Source organism: Sus scrofa, chromosome 9, assembly GCF_000003025.6.
Source record: "Sus scrofa isolate TJ Tabasco breed Duroc chromosome 9, Sscrofa11.1, whole genome shotgun sequence".
Lineage (NCBI taxonomy): Eukaryota > Metazoa > Chordata > Mammalia > Artiodactyla > Suidae > Sus > Sus scrofa.
The window spans coordinates 111,468,498-111,483,273 of record NC_010451.4 but is presented as its reverse complement, the minus strand read 5'-3'; the positions used below and the strand labels follow the sequence as shown (position 1 = coordinate 111,483,273).

The 14,776-nt window shown below is 35.4% G+C and overlaps 1 protein-coding gene and 1 long non-coding RNA gene across 2 annotated transcripts in view; both read left to right on the top strand.

Moving 5' to 3' along the window:
• Positions 1–14,776, top strand: part of CNTNAP2 (contactin associated protein-like 2) — a 2,040,635-nt gene that overhangs the window by 297,871 nt on the left and 1,727,988 nt on the right.
• Positions 1–14,776, top strand: part of LOC110262253 — a 41,580-nt gene that overhangs the window by 17,994 nt on the left and 8,810 nt on the right. The gene's annotated exons all lie outside the window — the stretch shown is intronic.

Sequence of the window (14,776 nt, the reverse complement as noted above, 5' to 3'; positions counted from 1 at the left end):
GCTTATTTTCTTCTCTGAAATGTCTTTTCCTCTCGGTCTTATCCATCTTTACTAGATCACTGCAGAGAGATGCAATAATGAATTTGTATTAAAAAGGCGAGATAATTTTTCTCAATTTGATGTTTAATATTCCATTACTGAGGTGAAAATATATTTAATAAGAGTTTTTTGGCAATATACATTCTTTTGAAAAACAAACTAATGAACTAAAATATGTTTGCAAACAGAATACTTTATAGTTGGGTAGAAACTTAGTTGTTCAACTTTCCCACCCTAAACAGAAATTTCCTCCACAACAATCCTTATGACAATTCCTTTTCCCATTGAATCTTCCTATTGATAGGGAGCTTTTAAAAGTGCCTGGTCCATTTTACAGTGGTTCAAAACCATGAAATTTATTCATGATGTTAGAATCTTAGACTTATTAATATTAGAATAATTGCATTGACAACATAAAATGCAAAACAGGTATACAGTAGAAAAAGCCATCATGTCAAGAAGAGTAAAAATTAGAAAAAGAATTTTGTTTCATAGAAATACTTTCAGGTTGGCCATTTGTTAGGTCTGCTCCTAAAACGACGAAATCTTCTAATAGAATCTATTTTGACGTGGGCCATATTTCTCCTCTCCCAAGTAAGTACAATATGTTATTCACATAGAAATAGAATAAGCTATCCTGATAGCAAAAGTTGGCAATGAATTATATTGTTAATACTACTAGATGTGAAAATGTAAGCAAATATTTTGTGGTTCTTGCTTAATTAGCTTCTAATCCATTATATGATTATATGTTATAGTAATCATTGAGAATGATAATAAAATGTACACATACGGAAGGTTTCATGAAAAACACAATTAATTTGAAATTGAGATTGAATTTTACAGCAGGTGAAAAATGTAGGTCAGTTATAGTATTCAGAAATTAATCACCTAATTATTTTAAATAGTCATTTAAATACTATTCCTGTCAATATTTTGAGTCATTTAAATAGTTAATGGAGTTTCCATTGTGGCTCAGTGGTAACAAACCCATCTAGTATCCATGAGGATGTGCGTTCGATCCCTGGCCTTGCTCAGTGGGTTAAGGAGCCAACGTTGCTGTGAGCTGCGGTAGAGTTCACAGATGTGGCTTGGATCCTTCATTGCTGTGGCTGTGGTATAGGCTGGCAGCTGCAGTAGCTCTGATTCAACCCCTAGCCTGAGAACTTCCATATACACAGGTATGGCCCTCAAAAAATAGAAATAAATAAAATAAAATAAAGGAAAAATAGTTAATGATCTAAATATTCATAATTTTTAAATCATGAACAATTTAAAAAATTTTTGAAAATACTGTAAGTCACTTGTGCAGTAAAAGTCAAAGCAAAAAATATAGATATAAAATGTATCTAGAACCATAGGAGTCTTAAAACATGTTTACAAGAAAAAGTATAGTGAGTTCTCCACACACCCAGTCTCTTTCCAAAGAATCATTGGTTTTATGTATCATCAATTTATTTTGTATCGTCTCTGAAATTTCTCAGTTATACACTCACATAAATGAGTGTGTGTGTTTGTGTGTTTATACACCAATATAGCTGGGTGATAGATAGGTTTTTTAAAATATAGTATGCCTTTCTATATAGAAAAAGTGTACATTTTAAAATATTTTCATAATGGCACACAAAAGTCTACCCCATACTTTTCAATGGCAGTGATATCAATGTATGATTTTGCTATGGAGAAAATTTTATATGATGTTCGTTATTACAGACAATATTGTAATGAACATTCTTATATATCATCTTTTCATTCTTGTGTACAGCATGTGAAGTGAGTCACAATTTTGTTTCCAGGCATTATTCTTTACCCTCAAAGTGGAGTTTGTTATGCTCTTTGCCCTTACTGTACCCCTGAAATCTTTCTCTGTGTTACCTGAAAAACCATGCTTTATTTTCCCATTTGACGCTTTTCTTTCTGAGAGGCTCTCTAACAAATGCTTTTGGCAAGACAGTTTATAAGATTAAATTGCCTGGTAATATATAACACAAAATATCTATTAGTATGATTTTTTGCTAGCCATACTATAACCACTAAAAAAAAAAAGGTTGATCTATTCACATCTTAACTAATTTCTTAAAACATACCTTATCTGTATTATATGTAGTTTATCATAAGATAAAAGGGATGGAACACAAATCAAAGTCACTTGAGAATTTTTTTTTGTCTTTTAACTCTCTGTATTTTCTATGAAGAAAATACTTCTACGGACCACCAGAATTATTTTTTTAGCTTTCTTCAAAACTTATCTAATGTTGGTTATTTAATACTTGTAGCTAAAACCTTTTAATATATACTTTCCATTCTCCTTTTATATCCTTTCCTTTGAGTCTTTCATCTCTAGGACAACTTTTTTTTTCTTTTTTCTTTCTAGGGCTGCACCCTTGGCATATGGAGGTTCTCAGGAAAGGGGTCAAATTAGAGCTTCTCCTGCCAGCCTATCACAGCCATGCAGGATCTGAGCTGTGTCTACAACAAACACTGTGGCTTGCAACAACGCCGGATCCTTAACCCATTGAGCGAGGCCATGGATCAAACCTGCATCCCCATGGATACTAGTGAGGTTCTTAACCCACTGAGCCACAACAGGAGCTCCTAGGATAACTTTTCTTGTTACAGTTGACATTTTCACTTTTTCTTTATTCTCTCTTGGGAGGGAACAACAGCTATATATGAATTGCTGTTTTGAACCCTGCCTCTTTAAATATTTAGTGCATGTTATATTACAGGAGAGACAAAACTCTGTAAATAGATTCTTCTCTTGCTTCCTTAGCTACTTTGCTTATATTTATTTTTTTCTAGAAAATGAATAGTATGGTCTTTGCCTACAAGCATTGATGACGAATGGTTATATCATTATTAGTTAACTCCATGGGGAAAATTGTGGGGTCGAAAGTCATGAAGGAAAATGCAGAAGTTTTAGATGCAAATGTCTAAAGGAACAAAGGCTGAAGGGAGAGACCTCCCTCTCCCATTTTGAGCACTTCCCTTATAAATCCAGGATAGCTGTGTTCTAATCATTTGGCAACCACCCAATATGTAACCTGTCAAGTTGGAAAATGCGTGACAGTGACCCATATGAGGAGGTGACAAAAATTTATGCAAATGCTCTGGGCCATACTTATCAGCTGCCTTATGTCTGTACAGTTCTCTTGGGCATGACCTTTCTGCACACTGAGTTGTCATTATGCTCGGCAGCACTTAAATCCATAAACACTTATCACAACATATTTAGAACAAACAGAAGGCAACTCTTCTCTCTGATTTTTTAAGGAGAATTTGTACAGCATAACGGTTGGTGCACCGGCCTTAAGCTCACACAGACCTAACATTAAACTTAGATAATACAACTATTAAATACATCACTGCAGCATTTCTGAATAGCTCAGAATATTCAGTGACTGTTAACACCTTTTGTATTTCCTTCAAGAAATTTTCATCATGTGCTCCCAATCTGTGGTGATAAACGTAAACTCAATTTCAAAGTTTATCTAGAATTATAAAACAACTCTTCTGGGATTCGTCCCCACCAGATTTTCAGCACTGTTAAGTTGGGTATTGTGGGGGAGCTCCAGACTCCCCCTCATGTTCCTCCCTCAGTTTATCTGATTCACCAAGACTCACAGGACTCAGCATGTAGTCATACTCATGGTTGTGATTCACTGCTGCAAAAGAGTCCAAAGAAAATCAACAGAGAGAAAACACAGGTAAGGTGAAATCCAGAGAACACTGGGTGGCGGCTTCCAAGAATCTTCTCCTACTGGAATCACACAGAAGGCACTTAAGTCCTCCAGCAGCGTATTGTGGCAACACAAGAGAAAAGTCATCTACTAGGGAAGCTGGCTGAGACTAGAAGTCAAAGATATTTATGCTGGGTTAGTAGGCACCTTCTATCCAGCAAATAACAGATTCAGTCCCCCAGAAGAAAAGCAGGTGTTCAATACAAAGCATGCTGTTTGCACAAACAGTTAGGCACAGTATACTGCTCTTATCATTTAGAGAAAGTTTTACATTAGTGTAGGGAGCTGTTTTCCAGTCAGGTTCATGGGCAACTGCAAGTGATAGCCTTACAAGTACCATTTGCAAGGAAAGCAATTTCAAGCCTCTCTGTTTATTTGCTTCTGTATAGGTTAGTAGCAACACTGCAGCAGAGACACATTTTGGGAAAAGATACACTAGTAATGAAGGCTCATCAAGAATAGGAAACTCATCATTCAAAGACAAGTTCTACCCTAAATAGTCATTACAATATTGTCTATAAACAATTGCTATAATCATTCAGCTATATATTGAAGAGTTTTATAAATCAAGCTTCATAATGGCTCGTCATCTAATACATTACAACTTAGTCATATTTTATTATTCATCATTGGCCAAAATCTAATCCAGCAGGAGAATGTGATAGATGCAACATTACATGCATACATGGAAGCACTAGATAGTGAAATACGCAAAAGCAGAATAAATGAAATAAAACACCAAAAAGCATCTCCTCCCCCATATATTTCTGCAAACATTTTTTTTCAAATTTTCAAAATTTTATGACTTTTAAAAATTATTTTTGTATTCTGTAGGGCTTGGTTATTAGTATGTCCTCATACTTTTCTAAACCTTACTAATACAATTTTATAATTTACTATTATATGCTCCGCACTTTTAGATGAATGATAAAACAATCTTGTTCTAAGAACAGGTAAAACTTTTTCATTGCCATAACTCCTAAAAGAACATGGAAAATGTCCATAGTTCTTTTCTCCTTCCTTGTTACAAAAGTTTCCTTCGATTAACTAGCAGACATTTTCAGGGCAATCAACATTGCTAAAGATGATAGGGGAAAATCTAGCAGCTGTTGTCCTTTCCACACCATCCGTAGCATTCATGACACACATAAATATTTTTACTGAGTAAATATTCAGGTTAATGGACTCATTTCTTTCCTGGACTCACCATACAGATGACATGTCCTGAAGGTGTTTTCTTGTATTTGTAGACCCTTCTGATGTGGGGAAAAGAAAACACAACAACGACCAGAAGAATCATTGTTAACTAAAATTGTTCAGGGCTTAATAGTGCTCTGTGTGCTTAATATGGGCTCTCTGCCCTATGTGCTTTCTGTGTACCTTATTTATTCTCTAGATCAACTCTCTGAAGTAGGTGTTTATTATTATAATTATTATCCTCCACATTTCAAGAATGAAGAAACTAAGGCAAGGACAATGTAATTCCCCAAGTAGCCACAAGGGAGCAGAGTAGAGATTCAGGCACTAGCACTGTAATTATACCAGAGGCTGGAGCTAGTATTTAATGTGTCCTGCCTGTGTTCTTATGTATGTATTCTTTGCGTATGTAGGGGACAAAAATGTGTTTATGTATATATGTAAAATATATATATGTGTGTGTGTATGTATATAATCCACATATATACACACTTAAATATATAACTTAAAATATTAAAAATATTTTTTTTAATTTTAGAGTATCAGTCACTTAATCCATTTTAAGTCAAAATTTATTTCAGTAACATTTCATAACTATTTCTTTTATACCATTTGTCTAAAACTTTCTAATTTCTAGTTAAGTGCTTCCACATATTAAATGTCTGAAAAGAAAAGGTCCCATCATAATGATTAAAAAGATTTCACATGCATTAAGTGTAAGTTTTCACCTCCAAAGTCGTATTTACTTTATGACTCAAAATAAACAGTAAGAAAGTCTTTAGTGGAAAGGGTTCAATTCTGTGCCATGTAGACCAGGGCAAACATCTTGGTAAAGTGCTGGGAAGTATATATATATTTTAAGCTTTGAGAGCTAGTCTCTGTCACAATTCTCACTGCCACTGGGGACACATATATAAATGAGGCTGTGTTCCAGTAATAATTTATTTATGGTTGCTAAAATTTGAATCTCTTATAATTTCATATGTATCCAATTTTATTGTACTTTTGATTGTTTCCAACCGTTAAAAACATAAAAACCATTCTTAGATCTGGGACTTAACAAATCTAGGCATTGGTCAGATTTTTTGCCCAAGGTCCAGAGTTTGCTGTTCCTGGTCTAGATAAATAAAAATTGCTAGGGTAATCCACGGTTAATCCAAGATTGCTTAACCTTGCAAAGGACATGGGTTTTATTTGTTTGTTTGTTTTTTGCTTTCATTTATTTATAATTTTTATCATAAAACATGAAATTAACATTGTAAACCTCTTCATTGTTTTCTAGTCTAACCTATATTTCCTTAAGAAGTGCCAATGGATGCAGAAAGCTCCTAACAAGCCACAAACCTGGTGATAATCACAGATACTGTCCATGTGCTAGTAACAAATCATAATTTTTTTCAAAAGTATTTTTTCTGGGACTAGAATAACCTTGAGAGCAATAAAAATATTCCCTAGGGTAAAACCAATTTTTGAGTAGTTTCCACTTATATGTAATCTTTCTCTTATATGATATTATATATAGATCTTTCATGGAATTAGGTAAGGTGCGACCAAATCAAAAATAAGCAATACTGACATTCTCCTCATTTAAAAAGACAGTAACCGATATTCAGTGAGGTTATATAATTTATTCAAGCTCTCAAAACAATCAACCAGCATAGCCTGGATGCACTCCAGTTCTTCCGATTCCAAGAATCTTGTCTTATAAAAGAACTAACATTTAATCGACTATTTTAATAGACATGGAGAACAGTTACCAATCTTTTGATCTCGTACTACTCTAGTTGTTTTTTAACCCAAAGCATCACATATTTTGAAAGCTTCTTACACTAAAATGCTTGTATAAATCAATGGTTAATTTTCCTGGTTTTTAATAATGAAAATATTTAGAACTTCATATGATCAAAAATCTGAGATAATATAATGCAATCAAGATAATTTGATTTCTGGAGTTCCTGTCTTGGCTCAGCAGAAACGAAATCTGCCTAGTATCCATGAGGATGCAGGTTTGATCCCTGGCCCTGTTCAGTGAGTTTAAGGAACGGCGTTGCCGTAAACTGTGTGTAGGTTTCAGATGAGGCTCAGATCCCGCGTTGCTGTGGCTCTGGCGTAGGCCAGTGGTACAGCTCCGATTCGATCCCCTAGCCTGGGAACCTCCATGTGCCCTGGTGCAGGCACAAAAAGACAAAAAAAAAAAAAAAAAAAAAAAAAAAAAATCTTATTTAAAATAAACTTAACAGTTAGTTTACTCCATTCATCCTCATTATGAGAAATAGTAAATTTCTCTTAGGCTCTTTGAAATAGTAAAAATAAATCACAGGCTGCTGTGCATAGTTTTGTAGACTATAGTTTCAGATCTAATAAAGCTCTCTTTTCTGTATTAATAGAGCAATAGTTTTATGCGCAGGTTCTAGGTGAAACCCTTTAAGAAAACCATTTCTTCCTGGGAGGAGGAAGTGGAGGTCAGGGAAGCTTGCTTGATAGAATTCAGGAAACCAGTGGCTGTGGCCAGAGAGATGCCAAACACATATGTTCTAGTAAGTTTTCCTGCGTGTTGCTCACATAACCTCATAGACTCTTATCATCACGTGTTATGCTCCTCAAGTGGGAGTTTGGATCACAACACTTCGGGCATCTCTGGAAGTCATCCATCCTTTTCATAAGCATTAGAAGTTATTAAGGAGTGTTTCCTCGGGTCCATTTAAGTCTGTGCCCTAAAACTTCTTTTGTTGATTCTAGCTCTACTCTTTGGAATAACCCTTCAAAAATTCACCTTCTCTGGTGGGTGAAAGTTGCTTAAACTATTCTTCAAAAGATGTGACTTCCGTGTTTTCTTACCCTAGTGTGTGTAGCTACATTTATTGAGTGCATACCATTAGCCACGCACAATTCTACATGTTTTATGTGTGTTAATTTATTTTTTATGACAGGTCTGTGGAGTGCCTTCTAGTACTGTTTCCATTGTCATGAGGAAACTGAGTTATCATAAGAAACTAAGTTATCATAAGTTCTAACCAGTGCCCCACAGCTTGCTAAGTGAGTTACAGAAAGGTTTAGTAGCTGGAACAAAGTCACATTGCTAGTTAGTAGGGAGCCAGGATTCAAACCCAGACAGTCTAGCTCTAAGACCTGAGTAACTAACCCCTAAATTAATAAATTACTTTTGTGCTTATCTGTCCCTCATCATTGGGTCCTATCCCTATGACTCTAAATTCTTTAAAAGTACCTTTCCCAGGATCTGAGAAATATTATGCAGAACATTCCTCTTCCTCATTCTTTGGTTTCTCATGCATAGAAGAACACATAAATACCCAATCATTAAAAGTAGCTTTTTTTTTTTTTAACCTTATGGTCACATTGAAGAATCATTATGAACAGGAAATTTTGTTCAATGGCCTTACTAAAAAGTGTTCAAGTTATAGAAATTATTCAACAGGACAACCTAATTTTCAACAGTACCATGAAAAAGTCAAACTCACATGATTCCACCTACTCATTGATACTAGAAAAAGTACATATTCAATAAAAAACACTTAAATCAGAAGATCAAGAGATGGAAGGTGTTTTCTGTTAAATAATGATATGAACAGAGAGTTGTTTTTATAGTTTTTCAGAGAACATCTTGCTATGAATTATCATCTTGACTCATGTTCACTATTTTTACATACTGAAAAGCTGAAGGCATTATTTTTCTGTCTTGCCTCACTAAGTTCAGTGGAATAATACATTTATTCTGTAATGTACTTCTCATTCAGATTTCTGCTGTTCTTTATGGTCTTCTAATATAATTCTCATGATAGAATACTGTAAATGTGGAAGCTGTGGAACCAAAAATTATATAGGATGCTTCCTGGGTGATGCAAAAAAAAATTAAAAATCTCTTTCAAGTATTTTGAGAACATGTGGTCACAGTGGAAGAAATGTTGTTTCTGATAATTAGAATAAGAATTCCACACAAATTCTGACTAATTTACCCTCTTTCCTCATTTGGTCAAATGGAAGTGGTGGGGTTTCATAGCTACAAAAGTTCTGTTTATTTCCTGAGGTTTGTATTTTGTTAGATACATTTAGATACATTACTCTTTATGTTCAAAGTATGAAGAGCAAAACTGTAATAATAGTTAGTGAAAACATTTAATTAGTTATAGTCTCTTTATACAGTTTAGAGTGTTGGTGTTGGGTTCATAAGAATCTAAGCTGGGCCATACCCAGTTGACTTTGCTTTTTTAAATAAAAGCAATTATGGACTTATTTTTTAATTTTATTGAAGTACAGTTGATTTACGATGTGTTAATTTCTTCTGTACAAAAGTGACTCATTTATATATATATGTATATATTATTTTTCATATTCTTTTCCATTGGTTAATCATGGGATATTGAATATAGTTCTCTGTGCTATACAGTAAGACCTTGTTGCTATCCATCCTGTGTATACTAGTTTGCATCTGCTAAATTCCAAATTCTCAATCCCTCCCGGCTCTACCCCTCCCCTTTGGCAACCACAATTCTGTTCTCTATGTCTGTGAGTCTCTTTATGTTTCAAAGATATGTTCATTTGTGTCATAGTTTAGATTCACATATAAGTGATAATATGATGGTATTTGTCTTTTTCTGACTTACTTCACTTATATGGGAGTCTCTAGGTTCATCCATGTTGCTGCAAAGGACATTATTTCAGTCTTTTATGGATGAGTAATCCTCTGTTATACATATATATACACCATATCTTCTTAATCCACTTACCTGTCACAGGGCATTTAGTTGTTCCCATGTCTTAGCTGTTGTGAATACTGTTACTGTGAACATAGGGGTGCATTTGTCTTTTCAAATTATAGTTACCACACCACTTGACTTTGGAACACTAATAAAGTATACATGCACTTATTAAAACAGTATCATTTCATAGCCTGGCCATCTCTCCACGGGTACCAGAGCCAGTGAAAACTAAAGCCCCAAACAGTGATGTTTGCAATGGCTGACTTTTCCTTCCTCATCTATTAAGAGATGTCTTGCATTGCCTAAGTCAGTCCTCGTCTGTAATTGCTTGTTTTGACCACGAACATGAACATCGGGTGATTAATGATCTCAATATCCATGTGTTCTCTGTCAAATTGAATTTAGCATATTTACTACAGGTGGTCACTGGGGCCTTTGTATACACAGAAAGAAAGCAAATGAATAATTAAAAACAGAAAAGCTACCTGGGGGTCACTTTTCACTTAATTTCTTTGGGGTCAGCCCACATCTTTTCATTCAGAACTCCACTTCAGCAACTCTTGGGGCTATAATGCTCAGAAACTGGAAGAAGGAAAGAGTGAGAAGACAGATTTTAAACATGATAAAACCTGCAGGGGGAAAATTGTGGGGTAGGGTGGGGTTGGGGATGCAGTCTGAAAAAGGCATCCTCCACACTTCTTTCTTTCAAAATATAAACTTCAAGGTGGGTATTTTTTGGCTGTCGGAGGAATGTAGAAGATGGAGTAAAAAAGCAGGTAAAAAGCGTGAATCCAAAAGAGGTTGTGAAATGCCTCTCTCTGCAGATGGCCCATCTGCCCACTGTACTGGGGTGGATGATACAACAACTGTGAAAACCTCCAGGGCAGAGCTGGCTGCAAGAGAGAACTCCATCAAGATACGTTGAATGTATGCACAGAAATGAGATCATCTTAGAAGCAGGCCAGGCTTACAGCTAGGAGCAGCAAACCACAGCTTCCACGGTTTAAAAATTCTCCTCTTGTTTTTGAAGAAGCTGCTTTTGTATTTGTTTACTAGAATAAAAATAATGGTATCAGGATTTCCGTTGTGGCTCAGCAGGTTAAGGACCCAATATTGTCTCTGTAAGGATGTGGGTTCAATCCCTTCCCTAGCTCGGTGGGTTGGGGATCCACTGCTGCCGTGGCTGTGGTGTAGGCCAGAGCTGCAGATCCAGTTTAACCCCTATCCTGGGAAGATCTATATGGTGCAGGTGTGCCTGTAAAAAGAGAGAGGAAAAAAAATAATAATGGTCTTGACCATCCCAGTTTTTCACTTTTTCCCCAAAGCAACCAATTCCTGGGTACAGTTTCAGACCCCATTTTCAAAGAGTACTTAAGGGCAAAGGGCATTTATTTTTGCCACACAGATTCTGACTTTCACAAATGATACATGAGGATTAGTGAATGGTGTTCACTGTAGCATTAAACTGCTTTTTTTTTTAATGTGGCCAGATACCATTTTAATCTAAATCTGCAGAAGCTGTTCACGAGAGAATTACCCTGTGAGGTTACAGTTGGATTGGTTCTACTCAATAAAGTGACATAAAATAGGAGCCAAAGTATTCTACTGAATTTCTAAGAGGCAGTCTTCCTCATTTTCTTATTTATTAAAGTGACAAAAGCTTTAACATTAAGTGGCGAGAAGAGAATATAAAACCTGGAATTTAGATGTTTTAACTTAAAATTTAGTGTTATTAGCATCAGATTGCACTGATTTCTTTTAATCCAAAACTTTGTACCAAAAAGATATACTTTTTCAGTAATAATTTTTATAAATTATTATTTTAACACCCTCTTCCACCACTGCAAGAAAGTATGTTATGTGCTAATTCTAGCTGTTTCCAGCACCTCCTAAAAACGTGTGGTCCACATATGATTAGTTTTCATTTTAGTTCTGCTTCTTGTCTTTTAGTTAATGTGAGAGCAGAGTTTTTAAGAGTATGTGATGTGGTATCAGTTAGAATTGACATCCACTCCCACCTCCATCAGTTATTCATTGGCTGTGAAAATGTCTAGTTGAACTTTATAAGCTCCATGCTCTTATACATAAAGAAGGATTGGTAATATCTGCAATTCAGTTAATATATTACTAAGCACTTAGTGCTTCTGAGAGATTCAGAAAACACCTGTGTATATCATAGGTGTTCATCACTTATGTTAAAATGTATATTTCAGGAGTTCCCATCATGGCTTAGTAGAAACAAGTCTGACTAGTATCCATGAGGACACAGGTTTGATCCCTGGCCTTGCTCAGTGGGTTAAGGATCCGGTGTTGCCATGAGCTGTGGTATAGGTTGCAGACATGGCTCAAATCCGGCATTGCTGTGGCTGTGGTGTAGGCTAGGGCTACAGCTCCGGTTTGACCCCTAGCCTGACAACCTCCATATGCCATGGGTGCACCCTTCAAAAAAAAAAAGTATTTCAGGCTTTTTCATTCAATGTGTTTGTTTGGAGATGGGTTTCAGACAGATATTTTCTCTCCTCACAAAATGACATAGGCATAATAGCCTATATTATTTATTTATTTATTCATTATGTTTTATTGAATATAGTTGATTTACAAGTTTGTGATAATTCCTGCTATACAACAAAGTGTTTCAGTTATACATGTACACACATCCATTCACTTTCAGATTCTTTCCCACATAAATTTTCACAGAATATTGAGTAGAGTTCCCTGTGCTATACCAGTATACCAACCCCAAACACCCAGTCCCCCACTGCCACCTGTCCCCTTTGGCAACCATAAGTTTTTCAAAGTCTGTGAGTCTGTTTCTGTTTTGCACTTAAGTACATTTGTAACCTTTTGTTTTTTTCTCTTTAAGATTCCATTTGATTTATAAGAGTTGATTTAGAAAATAAGAGCAAGTAGCAATAGAAGCATATTTGCAAAAAGTTGGATTTGGTCAAACCCAAGGTAGATAGCTAGTAAATAATATATTGGGTAAGTAATATACCAAGATTTGATTGAAATAAAACCCAAATTTGTTGAAATAACCATTGTGTACCATCTCTTTGCAAAGAATCCAATTATTGAACACATTTCTCTGTACTATTCATGAGTTATTCAGGGAAACTGATGGCTTAGGGAATGTGTGTAATATTCTGAATTTATAGTCTGGAAGAGACTGATAATCTCCTATAATTAGTGTGCTGTAGTATTTCTCAGAAAGAGATCCTTGGATAGAATGAACTATAGTCTAAATCAGAACAATACTTCAGAAGTTTTACATCTGTGATGGGAAAGTGAGTAAAACTTATTTATTCCTTTTTGCAAATTGACAATTCTTGGCTAGTTTAGTGATTATACGAGAGCTGCATGATAGATACGCTCTTATGCTATGGAGATTATTAGGCATATCTATGCGGAGAATTAGAATATAAATACAGTTGGTTACTAACCATGGTAACATGAGAAAATGTTGCACTGGTGATAATAAAAGTGTGGATTCATAGTTTTCCAAATGCATACTTGGAAAATGATAAATATGTTATGAAGAGTTTGTGTTGATATAGAGTCCAAATTTAATGTAAAACAATAAAAATATTTAAATTTTAAAAAGAAATAAGCATCTAAATTATCATAAAAAAGAGAATAAAAGAAAGTTATTCCAGTTTAAAATAGCTGGAGTTGCTGTTGTGGCTCAGAAGTAAAGAACCCAACTAGTATCCATGAGGACATGGGGTCAATCGCTGGCCTCACTCAATGGGGGGATCCGGCATTGCTGCAAGCTGCAGTGTAGGTCGCAGATGCGGCTTGGAGCCTGTGTTGCTGTGGCCGTGGCATAGGCCAGCGGCCATGCAATTCAACCCCTGGCCTGGGAACCTACAGATGATGTGGGTGTGGCCCTAAAAAGAAAAAAAAAAAGCCAAGCACACTTATTAAAATCCAGTTAGTGACTAAAAGCAATGTGATCATTTTTTTACAGGGACACTTAAAAAAAAAGCTATTTTGGAGGAAACATAAAATGCAGAGGAGATTATTTGTTTACTGAAAATAGAAACTTTTAAAATTTAATATTTTTTTTCAAAATCCAACTTTGAAATATATACTCTAAAATAGTTAAATAGCTTATGGAACTTCTTAAAAAGTACAATATAAAGTGCTTGGCACATGAGCTCCATGAAACATTGAACGTATACATGTTTTTCAGTGATATTAAGGAATGGATAGTATACTACAGACCAGGGGCTAAAGCTGACTTCTCTGTCAATAAGTGATACCAAAGGCTGGTATTGTTAACACTAATGCTGCAGAAATACTGGAGGGAAAAGTATCTCTTTAAAGAGCAGTTCCAAACAATGAAACTGCTCCTACAAATATATAGAAACAGCTCAAGTGTATATGTCTATGTGGGTATAACCTAACACAGAATAAAGTTAAATCAAAAATGTATTTCATTGCAGATGTAGAGAACAGTCTTGTGGTTTGCCAAGGGGGAGAGGGGAGGAAGTGGGGTGGATGAGGAGTTTAGGGTTAATAGATATACTATTATATTTAGAATAGGTAAGCAATGAAGTCCTACTATACAGCACAGGGAACTATATCCAGTCTCTTGGGATAGACCATAATGGAAGATAAATATAAGAAAGAGAATGATGGCTCAGCGGGTTGAGAACTAGATCTTGTATCCTTGAGGATGTGGGTTTAAGCGCTGGCCTCATTCAGTGGGTTAAGAATCCAGTGTTGCCACAAGCTACAGCATAGGTCGGAGATGGGGCTCAGATCCTGCATTGCTGTGGCTGTGGCATAGGCCTGCAGCTGCAGCTCCAATTCGACCCCTAGATGTTACTCTCAAATAAGAAAAAAAAAAGAAAAACTAAAGGAAATGTATATATATGTACGTATGACTGGGTCAGTTTGCTGTATTGCAGAAATTAACATGACATTGTAATCAATTACATTTTAATTACAAAAAAAGAAAAAATTCTATTGGCATTACATCTTAAGGTGCCCTGGAATTATTTTGGCATCTGTTTACCATTCTTTAGTGTATTTATATGAAAATAGTATGGCTTAATTTATAAGCCTATTCCTTAAATT